A 16,840-nucleotide genomic window follows, 5' to 3' on the forward strand; every position below is an offset into this window, starting at 1 on the left:
GAGGGTGTAAATCTTTACGGGAGTAGAAAGCCTCATCTTTCTCCGGCGGAGCAGCTGGTAGTTTCGAACCGCTGACCTTAAGGTTCGCAGCCCGATTCGTAACCACTACGCTACCAATCAATTTGGACTCAACACTGCTGATCCTGCACCATCCTCACAATTATTCTTATGTTTGAGTCCCTGTAGCTACTGTGTCAATTCATCCATCTCACTGAGAGTTTTCTTCTTTTTGCTGACCCTCTACTTTACCAAACATGATGTACTTCTCCAGACACCCTTCTGCAGGGACTGGTTCCTCCTGACAACATATCCAAAGTACTTAAGATGAATTCTTACCATCCCTGCCTCAAAGGAAAATTCTGGCTATTCTTCCAACACAGATTTATTCATCCTTTTAGAATTTCATGGGATATTTAATATTCTTTGCCAGCACCATAAATTAAAGACATCAATTCTTCTTCCATCTTCCTTATTTATTCATTGTCCACAGATTTCACACGCATATGAAGCAAGCAACTGAAAATACTGTAGCTTGGGTTAGACATGTCTTTGTCTTTAAAGTGACATATTAGATTTGTAATACTTTAAACAGATATTTTGTAGCAGATGTTTTCAGTGCGGTATACTGTTTGATTTCCTGACTGCCGCTTCCATGGGTGTTGAGCGTGGAGTCAAGTAAAATGATATTCTGTCAGTTCCTGAAGCCTTGTTTTTCATCAATGTCTTCAGTGCATATTTGACTTCTTTTGATATCATTGGTTCTTGATCATATGTCACTTCCTGAAATTGTTGAACTTTAACCAATTCTTTATAGTCCAGTAGTTTTTCCATCTTCTTTTGATGTTTACTTTATCATTTAATATTTTTCTCATTGTTGTTAGATGCCATCAAGTTGGTACTGACTCATAGTGACCCTATGCACAACAAAATGAAACACTGCCTGGTCATGACCAACCTCACAATTGTTGCCACGCTTGAGCCCATTGATGCTGCAACTTGGTCAATCCATTTCATTGGGGGTCTTCCTCCTGTTCTCTGACCCTCCACCTTACCAAACATGATATCCTTCTTCATTGACTGATCAATGCTGATAATATGATCAAAGTATGAGATATGTAGTTTGGCCATCCTGGCCTCCAAGGAGCACTCTGCTTGCACTTCTTCCAACACAGATCTGTTGGCTCTTTTGGCAGCCCATGGCACTTTCAGTATTCTCCTCCAACACCATAATTCAAATTCGTCAATTATTCTACGGTCTTCCTTATTCACTGTCCAACTTTCACATTCATATGAGGTTATTGGCAATACCATGGGGTGGCTCAGGCACACCTTAGTCCTCAAGCTGACATCTTTGCTCTTCAACACTTTAAAAAGTTCCTGTGCAGCAGATTTGCTTTAGGCAATATGTCCTTTGATTTCTTTACTGCTGTTTCCATGAGTATTGATGGTTGATCAGAGCAAAATGAAGTCTTCGACAACTTCAATATTTTCTCTGTTGATAAGAATATTGTTTATTGGTCCAGTAGTGAGGATGTTTCTTTTCTTTACATTGAGATGCCATCCATACCGAAGGCTATGCTCTTTGATCTTCATCAGTAAGTATTTTAAGTCCTCTTCACTTTCAGCAAACAAGGATGTATCATCTGCATATCACAGATTGTTAATGAATCTTCCTCCAATCCTGATGCCACATTTTTCTTCATATAACCCAGCTTCTTGGATTATTTTCTCAGCATATAAATTGAGTTGTTGTTGTTGTTGTTGTTAAGTGCTGTCAGGTCGGTTCTGACCCATAGCAACCCTGAATAGGGTTTCTGAGGCTGTAAATCTTTACGGGAGCAGAAAGCCTCATCTTTCTCCCGTGGAACAGCTGGTAGTTTTGAACTGCTGACCTTGTGGTTCACAGCTGTGCTCGTAACCACTACACTACCAGTTGAATAAGTATGGTACAATACAACCCTGTCACATACCTTTCTTAATTTTAAACCATTCAATGTTTGCATGTTCTGTTCAAACAACTGCCTCTTGGTCCATGTACAGATTCCTCATGAGCACAATTATGTGTTCTGGAATACTCATACTTGCCAATGTTGTCTATAGCTTGTCATGGTCCCCACAATCGAAAGCCTTTGCATAGTCAATAAAGCACGGTTAAGCATCTTTCTGGTATTCTCTACTTTCAGCAGATATCAGTAATAATATCCCTCGTTCCACAGCCTTTTCTGGAGAAGTTCACTGTCAATGTATGCTTGCAGCTGTTTCTGTATTGTTGTTGTTGTTGTTAAGTGCCGTCGAGTCGGTTCCGACCCATAGCGACCCTGTACAGGGTTTCCGAGGGTGTAAATCCTTACGGGAGTAGAAAGCCTCATCTTTCTCCCGCGGAGCGGCTGGTAGTCTCGAACCGCTGACCTTAAGGTTCGCAGCCCGATTCGTAACCACTACGCTACCAGAGCTCCTTACCTTTAGTAAAACTTTACTCGCATGGTATATCAAAGGTATTGTCCAATGATTTCTGCATTCCGTTGGGTCACCTCTTTGGAATGGGCACAAATACATATCTCTTCCAACCAGCTGGCCAGATAGTTAGTTGTCTTCCAAATTTCTTGGCAGAGATGAGTGAGTACCTCCTGTGCCGCCTCACTGTATTGAAAGATTTCAATTTTCCATCAATTTCCAGTGCTTTGTTCTTTGCCAATTCTTTCAACGGTCCTTGGACTTCTTCCTTCAGTATCATTGGCTCTTGATCATATGCTACCTCTTAAAATGGTTGAACATCAACAATTTCCTTTTGGTATAGTGACTGTGTTTTCCTTCCATCTTCTTTTGATGCTTTCTACATCATTCAATAATTTGCCCAGAGAATCCTTCAATAATGAAAGTCTAGGCGTGTATTTTTTCTTCAGTTGCTCCAGCTTGAGAAATGCTGAGTGTGTTCGTCACTTTTGGTTTTCTGATTCCAGATCTTTACACATTTTGTTGTAATATTTGACTTAGTCTTCTCGAACTGACCTTAGAAATTTTCTGCTCAACCCTTGGACCTCCTCATTTCTTCCATTTGCTTTAGCATCTCTACGCTGGAGAGCAAGTTTCAGTGTCTCTTCTGACATCCATTTTGACCTTTTCCTACTTTCTTGTTTTCCTAATGACTTTTTGCTTTCTTCTTTGTATAATGTTCTTGATGTCATCCCACAACTCTTCTGGTCTTTGGTCTTTAGTGTTCAATGTATCACATGTGTTCTGCAGATGATCTCTAAATTCAGGTTGGATGTATTCAAGGCCGTATTTTGACTCTTGTAGATTTGACAGCACTTAGCAATAATTTTGCCCATAGAATCCTTAAATATTTCAACTCATGGTTTAAATTTTTCTGCAATTATTTCAGCCTGACTGTGTTCTTCCCTTTTGGTTTTCTTCTCAAGCTACCCTCTGAAAATTCTATTAAGCTATTTTACTACACCATGGTTTTTTTTCCTTTTGCTTTACCTACTCTATGTTTAAAGCAAGTTTCAGCATGTTTTCTGACATCCATTTTAGTCTTTTATTTCTTTCCTATACTTTGGCAATCCTTTCTTTCCTTCATGTATGAGGTCTGTGATTTTATTACATAACTCATCTGATCATTAATGTTCAATGCATCGAATCTACTTTTTAGATGACCTCTGAATTCAGATGGTATATATATACTCAAGGTCATACTTTGTTTCTCATGGACTTGTTTTAAATTTTTTCAATTTGAACTTGCATATAAGCAAGTATTGGTCTGTTCTGGTGTCAGCCCTTGCCCTTGTTCTGACTGATGACATTGAACTTCCCATCATCTCTGTTCACAGATTTAGTTTATTGGATTCCTATATATTCCATCCAATGAGGTTTTTGTTATAATCACTGTTTATGTTGTCAAAAAAGGTATTTGCAATGAATGTTATTGGTCTTGCAAAAATCTATCATGTCATCCCAAGAGTTGTTTCTATCAGCAAGGTCATGTTTTCCAACTACTGATCCTTCTTTGTTTCCAATTTTCTCATTCCAATACCAGTAATTATCAGTGCGTCTTGATTGCATGTTTGATTAATTTCACACTGCTGAAGTTGGTGAAAATCTTCATTTTCCTTATTTTTGACCTTAGTGGTTGGCACATATATTTGAATAATAGTCATATTAACTAGTCTTCCTTGTAGGTGTATGGATATTATTTTGTCACTGACAGCACTGGACTTCAGGATAGATCTTAAAATGTTCTTTTTGATGATGAACACAGCATGTTTCTTCTTCAGTTTATCATTCCTGACATAATAGGTCATATGATTCCCTAAATCAGAATGACCAATACAAGTCCATTTCAGCACACAAATGCTTAGAATATTGGACTTTATGCATTCCATATTATTTCTGACATCTTCTAATTTCCTAGATTCATACTTTGTACATTCCACATTTTGATTATTAATGAATGATTGTATCTGTTTCTTCTCATTTTGCGTTGTGCCCCATCAGCAAATGAAGGTCCCAAAAGTTTTGTTCCATCAACATTGTTAAGGTCGACTCAACTTGGGCATTATTACTCTACCCCAAGACATATGTTGAGTACCTTCCAACTTGAGTTGCATTTTGAGTGCCTTCTAAACTAAGGGGCTCATCTTCTGGTACTATCGGACAATGTTACACTGCTATTTATAAGGTTTTCAGTGGCTAATTTTTCAGAAACGATCTCCAGTTCAGTTTTTCTAGTCTTAGTCTGGAAATTCTGCTGAAACTTGTTCACTGTGAGAAATTCTGCAGGTATTTGAAGTTTTGGTAACATAGCTTTTAGCATCACTGTCATACACAAGTACCACAATATGAGAAACTGACAGATGAGTGGTGGGTAGGAAGCCCAAACAAACAAAAATAACAGTAATTCTGTGCAAAAATTGATGTATTTTCCTGTCTTCAGCCTGTATTTTTGTCCCACATATGTCCAGAGCTAATGTAGTCTAAGTACAAATACAAAGCCTAAAATCTGCAATTGAAGTTCATCTTGCTGCCAGTGCCCTGAGATTAAGTCCTCAAAATTGTGTCCTGACTAGTTTTAGTCTGGACACAAGTCCCTAATTCCACCAATGGGTTTAGAACTGTAGCTTGGGTTGAAGGTAGACACTACAGTTTTTTCCTTGCGTCTGAAGCTCTACCCTGCTTTGTTTTCCTTACTCAGGGTCCCTTATAGTTTGTACTCTGTTCTAAATCAAGGAGATCAACAGCATTTCCAGGCTGCAATCTGCCTGTGTGCACAATTTTGCCTATAAACACACCAAATTAAAATCTCTATGGAATCCAGGTGAGGCATGGTAGGATAAACACTGGATTGCTAACCACAAGGTTCACTGTTCAAACCCAGCACCCACTCCTTAGAAACTCTATGCGGTCACTACAAGTCAGACCGCCTTGACAGCAATTAACAACAAACGATGGTTATTTTTTAAAGTCCTGGTACTATAGGGAGTTACAAGTTGGGATTTCTGCTCCTGAAACCTTATTATACAGGGTCAATATGAGTCAAAACTGACTTGATGGCATACCAACACTATGGTGATTTGGTTCTGTGTTAAGTCCTTTGTTTATTTTGTTCCTTTGAATAAATTTACATTTGTAAATGTAAATGAAATTTACATTTCTAGTTACTCCTCTCCTTACCATATTTTTCCCAAAAGTTCTGCCTTTTCTTAGCTCTACTCTTTACAAATCAAAGGAGTTGGAGGCAATGGGTCTTACTACTAAGCCAATTATGATATGGCATCACATCAATGATCAAAATGCTATGGTAGTTCAAAGATATTGAATTTAAGATTATATTTTAAGTAAATAGCTTGATCACCAGTTACTATTTAAACGTTTATAACATTTCATCAAATGTGTTTCAAATGACTGAAACTCATACATAGTGACTCTAGGAAGACTCTTCCTGGATTCTTCTTCTCCCTCTAAAACTGAGCAGGAAACTCAGGGTAGAGTGAGATTTTCAAGTGGAACTATCTTAAATTTCGAGGGTGGGGGGAGAATTGGAAGCCCCACTTCAAACTTTCAGTTCTAGAACATGTACTGCAGTCCAGATATTAGGCATTTTCTTCTCCATACAGCTATTATCATTGTGTGTTCAGATCTTTGGGTTAGGACCCTAGTGACAGAAGGGCTCAATGGTAGGATTTAGTACTAAAACTCCACACTGAACCCTCCAACTATGTATTAATTTGTGAACCCCAATGCACTCTTCACATTTTGACGTCACAATCTTCACAGTCTTTTCAGTCTCAAAACAAATGCACAAAGAATGTTCAGTCCTTGATAATACAGAAAACTCACTGTGTCTGTAAGACGTTTTTGGATATGCTTTTTAACTCATTGCTCTTCAGTATTCTGGTGAGGGAGTGGACATGGTTAATAAATGTTAATAACTCTTTGATAGGAAGCTACCAAATGGATGCTGACACTCATTATTACTTTCCAATGAGAGCAAAGGGAACACCTTTGCACTGTCACCTTAAGGGCAAGGAATAAGCAATTTACTTTATCAGCACCTGTGAAACTCTGCCACAGACTCTTTCTCCAGAAAAACTGTTGCACTTTGATAGACCATCAATCTTAGTTCTTGGGCAATTGGCTTCCACCTATGCTGATGGGGAAAATCAATCTTGATTCCCAGGAGGCAGAACAACCGATACCAAAGGTCACAAAGCAATTGCAGTTGCTTTTCTTCAGCAGCCAGTGTAAAAGGACTTCTACCAGCCTTGGATAAATTCATTTCTCTGCTCTGCCTTCAGTTCCTCTCCAGACCAATTTAGTCGAGGCAATGATGGAGTCCAAATCACTGATGGGAAAAAAGTCAAACAACAGGGCTGTCATTAAAACAAAACAAAACAAAAACTATAACAGAGATGAAAGCAAATTTAGAAATATGGAAACATATGCTCTTTCAAGTTCCTCCCATATATATCTTCCATGGATTCAACATAAAGTCAAATGCAATGTACTTGAGGACCCTGATTTCTAAAGTAGACTACGTGGTTCCAGGAGAACCATTATAATCAGCTGAGCATAAACTCCACATTTTTTCCCCCACATCCAATCAATTGACAATTTCTGTCATTTTTTTTTTTCTTCAGAATATCTCTTCAACCAATTTTTTTTCTTTATCTCTGGATAAAAAAATATATATATATATATAATTCAGGATTATGTAAAGATCATTAAAATAACTTGCTTTAAGCATCTCTATTTCAAGATTCTCACTCTAGTCCACTCATTCAAATCACTTTTGCAGGTCTGTTTATTTCAGGTATTTCTTTTCAAAACCCTGAGAGATAAACATCATATCATCATTTGATTGAGAAAGCTATCAAGATTCAAAACAATAAACTGTATAGAACTGTTAACGTCACAAGCTAATACCCGACAGGCTAGGAACTAAACCTGGATCTGCTAATGTCGAGTGTAGCTGCTTACCATTCTACCATGTATTTGTCAGTTTTTCAGAAGAACAGAATTTCCTAGGAATCAGAACTAATAGCACACATGCACATATATATCATTTGGAGAAACTGACTCTTACAATTGTGAGTGCTGGTAAAGCCAAAATCTGTTGATTAGTTGAGTATGAAATCTATAGGTAGAGTGACAAACTGCAAACTCTGGCAGGATGTCTGCTTAAGTTAAAATCTTAAGGCAGAATTCTTCTCTCTCGGATATCACAGATTTTGGTTTTAAGACTATCAGTTTATTGGCAGAGGCCCACATAAATTATGGAGGATTATGTTCTTTAGAGTCAACTGATTGAACATATTAATATCATCTTAAAAGTGCATAAACACTAGATTAGTGTTTAGACATCATAGCCTAGCCAAATTGGCACATAAAATTAATGATCGTACACCACAGCCATGTCCCTTTTAACTGACTTTTTGATTAATCTTCTCCAACAAAGCTTTCATTATTTCATATTCTTCTTGAAAATTTTCAGTGGTTTCCCAATTCCTGCCTGCCAGTAATATAACCTACTGCCAAAGTATCCCTGAGTCTATAGTCTTTTCTTCCTTCATATAATCATTTTTCCTGCTAATCTGGTCTACATATTGCTACTGTATAGGTTATGCATTGTTCCAATGTTTTTGTTGTTGTAAGCAACCATGGATAGAGTTTCTGAGGAGCGGCTGGTGAGCTTGAACTGCTGATCTTGCGGTTCAAACCAACCTTGGAGTCCAGCGCATTAACCCACAGCACCACAAGTCTTCCTTAATTTGTAATCTTTTCAAAAACTCTTCCATACTTATTGGAATCATAATGATTCTTGAGTTGAGCTTAATCTGACAGTTTCCAAGATTTTCATGATTGTCCTAATCCCTAATGGCTTTTTCTTACTCTGATCTTCAAAAACATTGTACAGAATGACAGATATAGATTAAACTTAATCTTTCTGTTGGTCCTTCCTGGGATGCATCTTGCCAACAATCCCTCATGACTACCCTTATGGTATCTTAATGCTCCTTGCAATAATGTAGTTTAATGGTTTCTCAATCCCTACTTTTTATATTTGGTCAACTTGTTCCTCTTCTCATGGCGTGTCTTCTTCTGATTTCTCAAGGGTGACCCACATTTAGTCTTTTGGGATCCTCTTCCTTCCTTCCCATTTCCTATCCATCCTTAAATCATGATTTTTTTTTTCTTTCCATTTTGTGTTTCCTTCTGTTTGCTTTTTCTTTGTTTTTCCAAAGCTATCATCTTAATTTAAGCCCGTGATACCTCATCTGGTTACAGTATCTGGCATCAGGTCTCTCTTTATTTTAATTTGTTTCCACATGCACCAATTGTATGGTTTTCTCTACTGTGCCTTATTCTGCTATGGTCCTTAATGCATGATTCAGCTCTTTATTTCATCTTATCTAACTCATGAATTTGGACATGTTTAGAAGCCTCATTTGATACTATTATATTGAACTTAAAAGTGTATTACAATAGTGAAACTACCTGAATGGAAAAATAACCCAGCTCTTCACATTGTTATGCAATTTAGTAGATAAATAAAGTATAATTATAACATTGGCTACTATGCATTAAAAGGAACCCTGGTAGTGAAGTAGATTACTAGCTGGACTGCTAATCACAAAGTCAGAAATCTGAATCTACCAGCTGCTCCAAGAGAGAAAGATGAGGCTTTCTACTCCCTTAAAAATTTACAGCTTCTGAAACAGAGAGAACAAACTCAATGGCACATGACCACCCTTCTGCTATGGTTCAAAAGACTGCTTTGCCAGCTAAGGAGTTCTGGTGTGGCACTGTTGGATAAGCACTGGACTGCTAGCTGCAAAGTTGGTGGTTCAAATCCAATAGCCACTTCTCCAAAATCCTACACAGGGCTGCTGTGAGTCAGAACCTATTTGATGACATTTAAAGCAACATCACCAGCAAGGGTGCTCTGGTAGCACAATGGTTATGTGCTCATTGGCTTACCAAAAGGTAGCAGCTCCTGATGAGTAAAGAGCTCCCATAAAGATGAGAGTTTAAGGAACCTTATGGGCAGCTCTCTTGGGTCACTACAAGCTCTGTCAGCTAATTACATGTAATTGCATCTTCAAGCTAAATAATAGTATCTCCATTGCATGTAAGATAAGGAAACACAAACACCAGAGAAATAGCTAACTAACATCACCCAGCTAGAAAAGGGAAGCTAATAGTTCAAGAAAAGAAGAAAACAAAGAATAAGAGGAAGAGAATTTCCATTGTATTTTTGAGCATTGTAAATCCACTGGCATTGGATTATATCTTCTCAGGCTACTTCTTCAGCCCTCTTATTTCTTTTTTCTGCTTTTTTCCCCCACTGAGATCTAACTGGTAGACCCTACATTCAGTATTTAATCATATCCCCACCAATATGCAAGGCTCAGGAACAGAGGTGTGGAGACTGGATGTCGAATTCTGCCATAGAGATCTGGGGCTGGGTCTAGTGATACTTTGGGATAAGGGGTTTTTCCATTCAATTTCACCTACACCAGAGATTTAAAAGGTCACGGTGGGGTGGCCTGGGACATGAATTAGACCATTTCTATAGGAAAATAATTTCAAATTCCAAAAAAGTGACTTACCACTATTTTGTCAAGATTCTACCATCCATGAATTTGCAACAGCCTATAAAAAATATGACATTTTTATATAATCATTTCTGTCTACTGTAATGAAAATTTAAGGGAGTGATCACTACATGAATACTTTTCAGAGTGAGGAAATTTAAAGATTCTATGGGCTTTATCACTCACTTGAGGCTAATATGCTTTTCCTAGCTTTATAACAGACATTTCTGTAAGCTACCTCTCCTTAGCAAACACTTTCTTGTGTGTAACTGGGGAAGCCATCAATTCAATTCCCTGGCTTTGAATGAAGTCAGTGAGAGCAAATACTCCATTACCCCGGATCACATAGGAAGCACTTCTGTTAGTTCTCACCCTGAGTGTTCTGCAGTGCTGTGCAGAGGGTGGCAATGTGGGGTCTCCACTGGGGAATCAGGTGACAGATGGTGCATAGGTAGGGTGTGGGGTAAGTGAGAGAGGCCCAAAGAGAGAGTGACAGTAATAAAATTAATCAGAAGCCTTTACTTAGAACTTGTTATGTGGTTTATGGTGAGCATTAGAAAAGGAGCTGTTTTCTATTCTTTTCTCTCCAGGACTGTCTGTGTGTTGGTTTGTTATTGGTGTTGTTGTTAAAAGCCGTCCAGTCAGTTTCGACTCATAGCGACCCTATGTAGGATTTCCTAGGAGTGGCTAGTGAGTTTGAATTGCTGATCTTACATACAGTTCAAACTGATGCGCATTATTTTGCAACACCACACCAGGACTCCAAAAGTAGTGTTAGGATTAGATAACAAATTAACAGCCATTGAGTTGATTCCAACTCATAACAACTACATATAAAATAGTAGAACTTCTACTTCAGGTTTCTAAGACTCTAAATCTTTACAGAAGCTGTCCGACAGTCTCATCTTTCTCCTGTGAAGTGCCTGGTGGGTTTGAACCACAAACATTGTAATTAGTAGCCCAATGTTTAACCCACAAAGCCACCAGGTCTCCTTGATTAGGACAACTGAGTTCTACTTCTGCCACTACTTTGAGCAAATAATTATTGCTGTAAAAAAAAAAAAAATAACATAATACGTTAGTAAACAAATGTAGAAATGTGTTATTTGTGTAAAATGCAGTAATATCACAGGACTTCAATATAATATCTGACAAATAGAAGTCACAATACATCAGTATTTTTTCCTATATCAAATGAAGTAATAGGCACGACTATATTTTGGAAAATTTGTGGCATATTAAATAAACGCAATAAATTATGATGCAAATGGTCACCATTATAAACCTGTTCTATAGTCTTTAGTTTGCTCTAAAGACAAATGTCATGCTGACCTCCATAATATGGAAGCCTCTTTCACAACAGATACACTAACCTTTTTTGATACAACTTTGTATTTCTTGGTTTATTGCATTCTCTGTTTACTGGCCCATGTCCTGCCTTGTCAGCCTTCAGCAGTTTTCAACTTTGTTCCCAAATTTCCAATAGTATACATTTTCTGAATTACTATTTTGGTATGTATTGGCATTAATTTAAAACTTTTCATTGAATACCTGCTACATACGTTAGACACTATGTTAGTTTCTGGGACTACAAAGAAGATTAAGGCTTGGTTCTTGAATTTAAGGACTTTACAGTCAATCTCAGATTGTTATAGTAAAGGGAGAAAGACAGGAGATTCATGAAGGATACTCTTAAGGGCATGTCTGGGAATGACTCTGATTGTTCCATTTTCAGTTTATAGGCTGGAAGCCACACACAACCCTGATAAAGACAGAAAGGAGGCTTGGGAACATACTCATCCTGTGTATTCAGTATAAGAAAAATGAAACAGGATACACTGGCCACTTAGTATTGTCTCTGCCAAATGATCCCTTAATAAAATATATTGGTTATGGTGTGTATGTGACGTTGAGGGAGCAGAGAGCATGCAGTCATTAATTCTGCTGAAGGCTTGGGAAAATTGACATGAAAGTAAAGCTTTGAAAGATGAGTATACTTTGCTAGATGAAGAAATTGGAGGAAGGAGATTTTTCACAGAGAAATAGTGTGGGACAGCTGTTGAGGCACTGACATGCACCTGTTTGGGAGGAGAACAATGCTCTACTGTTGTTGTGTTTCGCTGAATTGGTTCCGACTCCCAGTGACCCTGTATAGGATTTCTGAGGCTGTAAATCTTTATGTTGGCAGAAAGCTTCATTTAAAATATGGCAAAATAAAAGGTTAAAAAAATAATAATAAACTGGGGACAGTTTTCTAAGATCTTTGAACGTCAAGTTAGAATTTAAACTCATTCTATCTAATGGTACCAAGAAGCCATTAAAAATTTTTAATGAGAAACTTTGACATGAATTGTAAAGAAAGGTCCTTCTGATAGCAGAGGAGAGAGGAAATTGTACAGTAGGAGACTAATTAAGAGATGAACTCTGTCAGTGGTTTTCAAACCTAGCTGCACACTAGCCTTTTCTTGGGCGCTCTTAAAAATACAGATACACTGACACTTCACCAGACCAGTTGAATCAAAGCTTCTGGTGTAAACACTGCATTTTTCAGAACTCCTTATGTAAAGGTGACTCTCATGTAAAGGAAAGACTGAGATAAACTGATCTATATCAACTACATCATGAATGCTTACTTGTAAGGGTACTTCTATTTATTTGGCTATTTCCATTTGGAATTTAGCAATTAATAAGACCAGAAAATATTTATTGACTGATGCACACTTCAAGCAGGAATTTTCTGATTTGGGTCAGTGCAAAATCTTGGTTTGAAGTTCTTTTAATAGGAATAAATTAATTTGGAAAGCAGTTTGCACTGGATGGTAAGAACACCCCCCATGCACCACACATTGTGCTTGGAATTTTCATATATTACAGATGTCATTCTTGAATGTTCTCTGTGTGTGCATTACTACACGCTATTAAGAATAGGATTCATCAACAATTCTCATATTCCAACATTTTCTAAAGTCTCATTTGTTTTGAGACATCTGTCTCAATGACATGAAAAGGAATCCAGTAAACTACTTCCAAATAATGCTGACATTTTAGAGACTTCTTCACACCCTCCATAAGAATTTTATGTGGCAGTTACAGTTCAACTACTACTTATCCATTTTCTGGGTACTAATTATTCTTGGTACTAAAGTATTGAAGAGCAGAGATGTCAGCTTGAGGACTAAGGTGCGCCTGCCCCAAGCCATGGTATTTTCAATAACCTCATATGGATGCAAAAGCTGGACAGTGAATAAGGAAGATCGTAGAAGAATTGATGCCTTTGAGTTGTGGTGTTGGAGGAGAATACTGAAAGTGCCACGGACTGCCAAAAGAACCAATAGATCTGTTTTGGAAGAAGTGCAACCAGAGTGCTCCTTGGAGGCCAAGATGGCTAGGCTTCGTCTCTCATACTTTGGACATATTGTCAAGAGAGAACAGTCGCTGGAGAAGGATGTCATGCTGTGTAAGGTGGAGGATCAGAGAAAAAGAGGAAGACCCCTAACGAGATGGATCAGCCAGGTGACATCATTGATGTCATCAAGTGTGGCAGAGGTTGTGAGGTTGGCCCAGGATCGGACATTGTTTCGTTCTGCTGTGCAAGGGGTCGCTGTGAGTCGGTTCCGACTCGATGGCACCTGGCAACAACAACTCATACAAACTTTCCTGGTAACCCTCCTTGTTTCCTTAGTGATAAGACTGCTATCCCTCCCCTCAGGATGTTCATAAAGATGAAGGGATGACATGCATATTCCTTTTAAGAATGAGGCTTGCTAAGTGTGGATAATCCTTAAGAAAATGAGGTCTAGATACTTTTGCCTTTCTCCTTGGATATCTTCTAATGTCTTGAACTTGTCTTTTTGTGTAGCTGCTGCTAGTCTAGTCTACCGATTGCTCCTTCATAGCTCCCAAGCTTGCTTACATTTCTAAGTGGTTCTTTTTATCATCTGATTATGGAATGTCTCCCCTTAGTAACCAGGCCCATTTACTATTAGATTACAGTCTTTCTGTCTCCACAGCAATGTCTCTGAGGAGTTCTCTGGGGAGAGTCGCAGTGCCGCACAGCTTTTTCATTATGAATTTCTCCTAAGCTTCCATCATTACACTAGGGAATCCAGCCTTGTGGTAGCCGATAATCTCACACTCAGGACTGTTCCTTCAGTGCTGGGATGCTGTACTGTGTGATAGCAGTGTCCATCTTTTCAGTGTCTGCTGAAGTCAAATAGACAAATGTTGAAGTCTTATTCACACACTCCCCACAAGCTACAAGAAACTTGGCCATCTGGAGCAATAATAAACATCTCAAAGTTCCCCATAGAAACTTAAATAACATTCATGGTTAAAGCTATAGCTCTTTAAAAACACTCCAACCGCTTTTGCAAGGCTGTTGTGTGTTTACTATCTTTACTAAGTAGGGGGACTGACTGACTATGCTTTAAATAAAACATGGTCACTATGTTTCTTAACTAAATTTATGTCAATGATCCCTGGGGAACTGTATTTGCTTTGTAAAAGTAACATCCTCCTTACAAATAAAAATGGTGCCAGATGTTGCTTAGTCTGCAGAATTTGCAGCTATGTGTTAGTGTTCAGTAGCTTGTGACTGGTTTGTCACTTTGCTTTGACTTTTTTGTTTTGAATCCTGAGAGTGTGAGATGCAGGACAGAACTGCAGCAGTTATATCCCCACAGCTCTGTGCAGGTGACCCAGTGAATGCTGTTGTCCTCTGAGGTTGCATATCAGCTGCAGAGCTGAGCAGCTGGAAAGGAAGCTGCTGGGAATTTAAACTACAGTTTCAACATGATGTTGGTCTTCAAGTCTTGAGTCTTGTGAACGAACATGAGTGGAATACAAATAGTTGACATCACACTTACATTTCTTGCCATCTTTCAACGATGCTTTCAAAACAAAACTTTCCACTTCACAGGAACATGAAGCAGCCAAGTGTAATGCCTCATTTGCATATCAGGTCCACAATGCCTTTCCACCTTTAGCTCTTCCAAGCTTGTGCTTTTAGGCATAATAAATAAAAGGTTTCATGTCTCTATGCCTTTCCAATTTTGTGCAATTTGTACTTATGATATGCAAACAAGAGAGCTAGGATTTGTTTTCCCTTTGCTGTATGCTTTATGTGACTTCATATTAAAAAGTGAAAGAAAGAACAAAGGAAAAATAGGATTATAGTCACCCATCACACCTTTGATATAATCTTTGAATGTTAAGATTCTGTATACCTCCAAACTGTTTTTCTCTCTCATTTCACTCTAAGAGAACTACACACAGAGTAGATTCATAGGTGTTGATAACTAGAAAGGACTTTAGAGATCTTCTAAATGAGGACACCCAGTTCATTGGCCACCATCATCAGCACACTCTTTAAACAAGTTCCTGTCACCAGCTCTGCTCTCTATAAAGTCCCCTTGTCATTTTCCTCCAATGATGTTGTTGTTGTTGTTGTTAAGTGCCATCAAGTCAGTTCCTACCCACAATGACCCTGTATAGGGTTTCAAAGGAGCTGTTGATGAGCTTGAACCACTGACCTTGCAGTTCAAATGACTTTGCAGTCTGGCGTATTAACCCCATAGCACCACACCAGGATTCCCCATGAAGCAGGAGTAAAAATACAATCAGCAGGGGCCACTTTTGGTCTCTACCACCTGCCTTGTGAATATATAGCTTTAGAAAAATGAGATGTCTACATCTTTGACAAAATAAAATGTATACCTTTCGTGTCCTTGTTATTTTAAAAGGAAGAAAACTGAGGTCAGACAGAACATATGAGACTTCCTCACTGTTATATGGAAAGTTGACAGCATAAACCCAGGTGTCTGATTCTTAATTCAGAATCATTCTGCCCTCCAGTTAAAGTGATTATGAACACTGATCCTGTGCTGGCCACTGACCAAGACCTAGGAGTATAGAGTTCTGACCAAGGAAGAGAGTGCTCTGTCACCAGAGAACTTACATTCCAGCATCAAGAACACCTTTAGCAACATGCAATTACAATCAGTAGTGACCAGTGTTTTGATAGTGGAACTAAGTTGATCCCCCCCCCCGCTTCCCCACCCCTGGTGGCATTATAGGATAAGTACTTGACTGCTAACCACAAACTTGGTGGTTCAAGCTCACAAGTGCGTCTGAGGGAAAAATAATTCCATCCCACAAGCAGGTCTGAGGGAGCAAGATGAAGCTTTCTGTTCACATAAAGATTTACAGTCTTAGAAACTCTATGTAGGGTCCCCATGAGTTGGAATCAACTCAATGGCAGTGGGCAAACTTTCAAGTGGTTGTTGTTGTTAATTGCTATTGAGTCAGTCCCAACTCATAGCAACTATGTATGAGGTTTCTGAATAGCAGCTGGTGGATTTGAACCACCGACCTTGAGGTTCAAATTCTAGTGTGGATTCTGCAATTCCACACCAGGAGTCCAGAAAACTTCCCTGTATCCATTCTTCTTATGAACATCTAGAGAAAATGTCCAGTTAGTGAAATACAATCCTAGCAAATCAAATGCTAAGAATGGCAATCATTTTCAGGACAGTTAAGTACTTAATTATTTCACTCAGTTTATTGAACAGTCTTGTTTGTCACAAACTATATCTGGAGCTCTGGTAGTATAGTGGTTATATTGGGCTGCTAATCTCACGGTTAGCAGTTTGAAACTACCAGTGGTTCTGTGGGAGAAAGATGAGACTTTCTGCTCCCGTAAAGACCTATACAGTGTCCCTATGAGTTGGAACTGACTCCATGGCACA

The sequence above is a fragment of the Chrysochloris asiatica genome, unplaced genomic scaffold (assembly GCF_000296735.1).
Source record: "Chrysochloris asiatica unplaced genomic scaffold, ChrAsi1.0 scaffold00008, whole genome shotgun sequence".
Classification (NCBI taxonomy): domain Eukaryota; kingdom Metazoa; phylum Chordata; class Mammalia; order Afrosoricida; family Chrysochloridae; genus Chrysochloris; species Chrysochloris asiatica.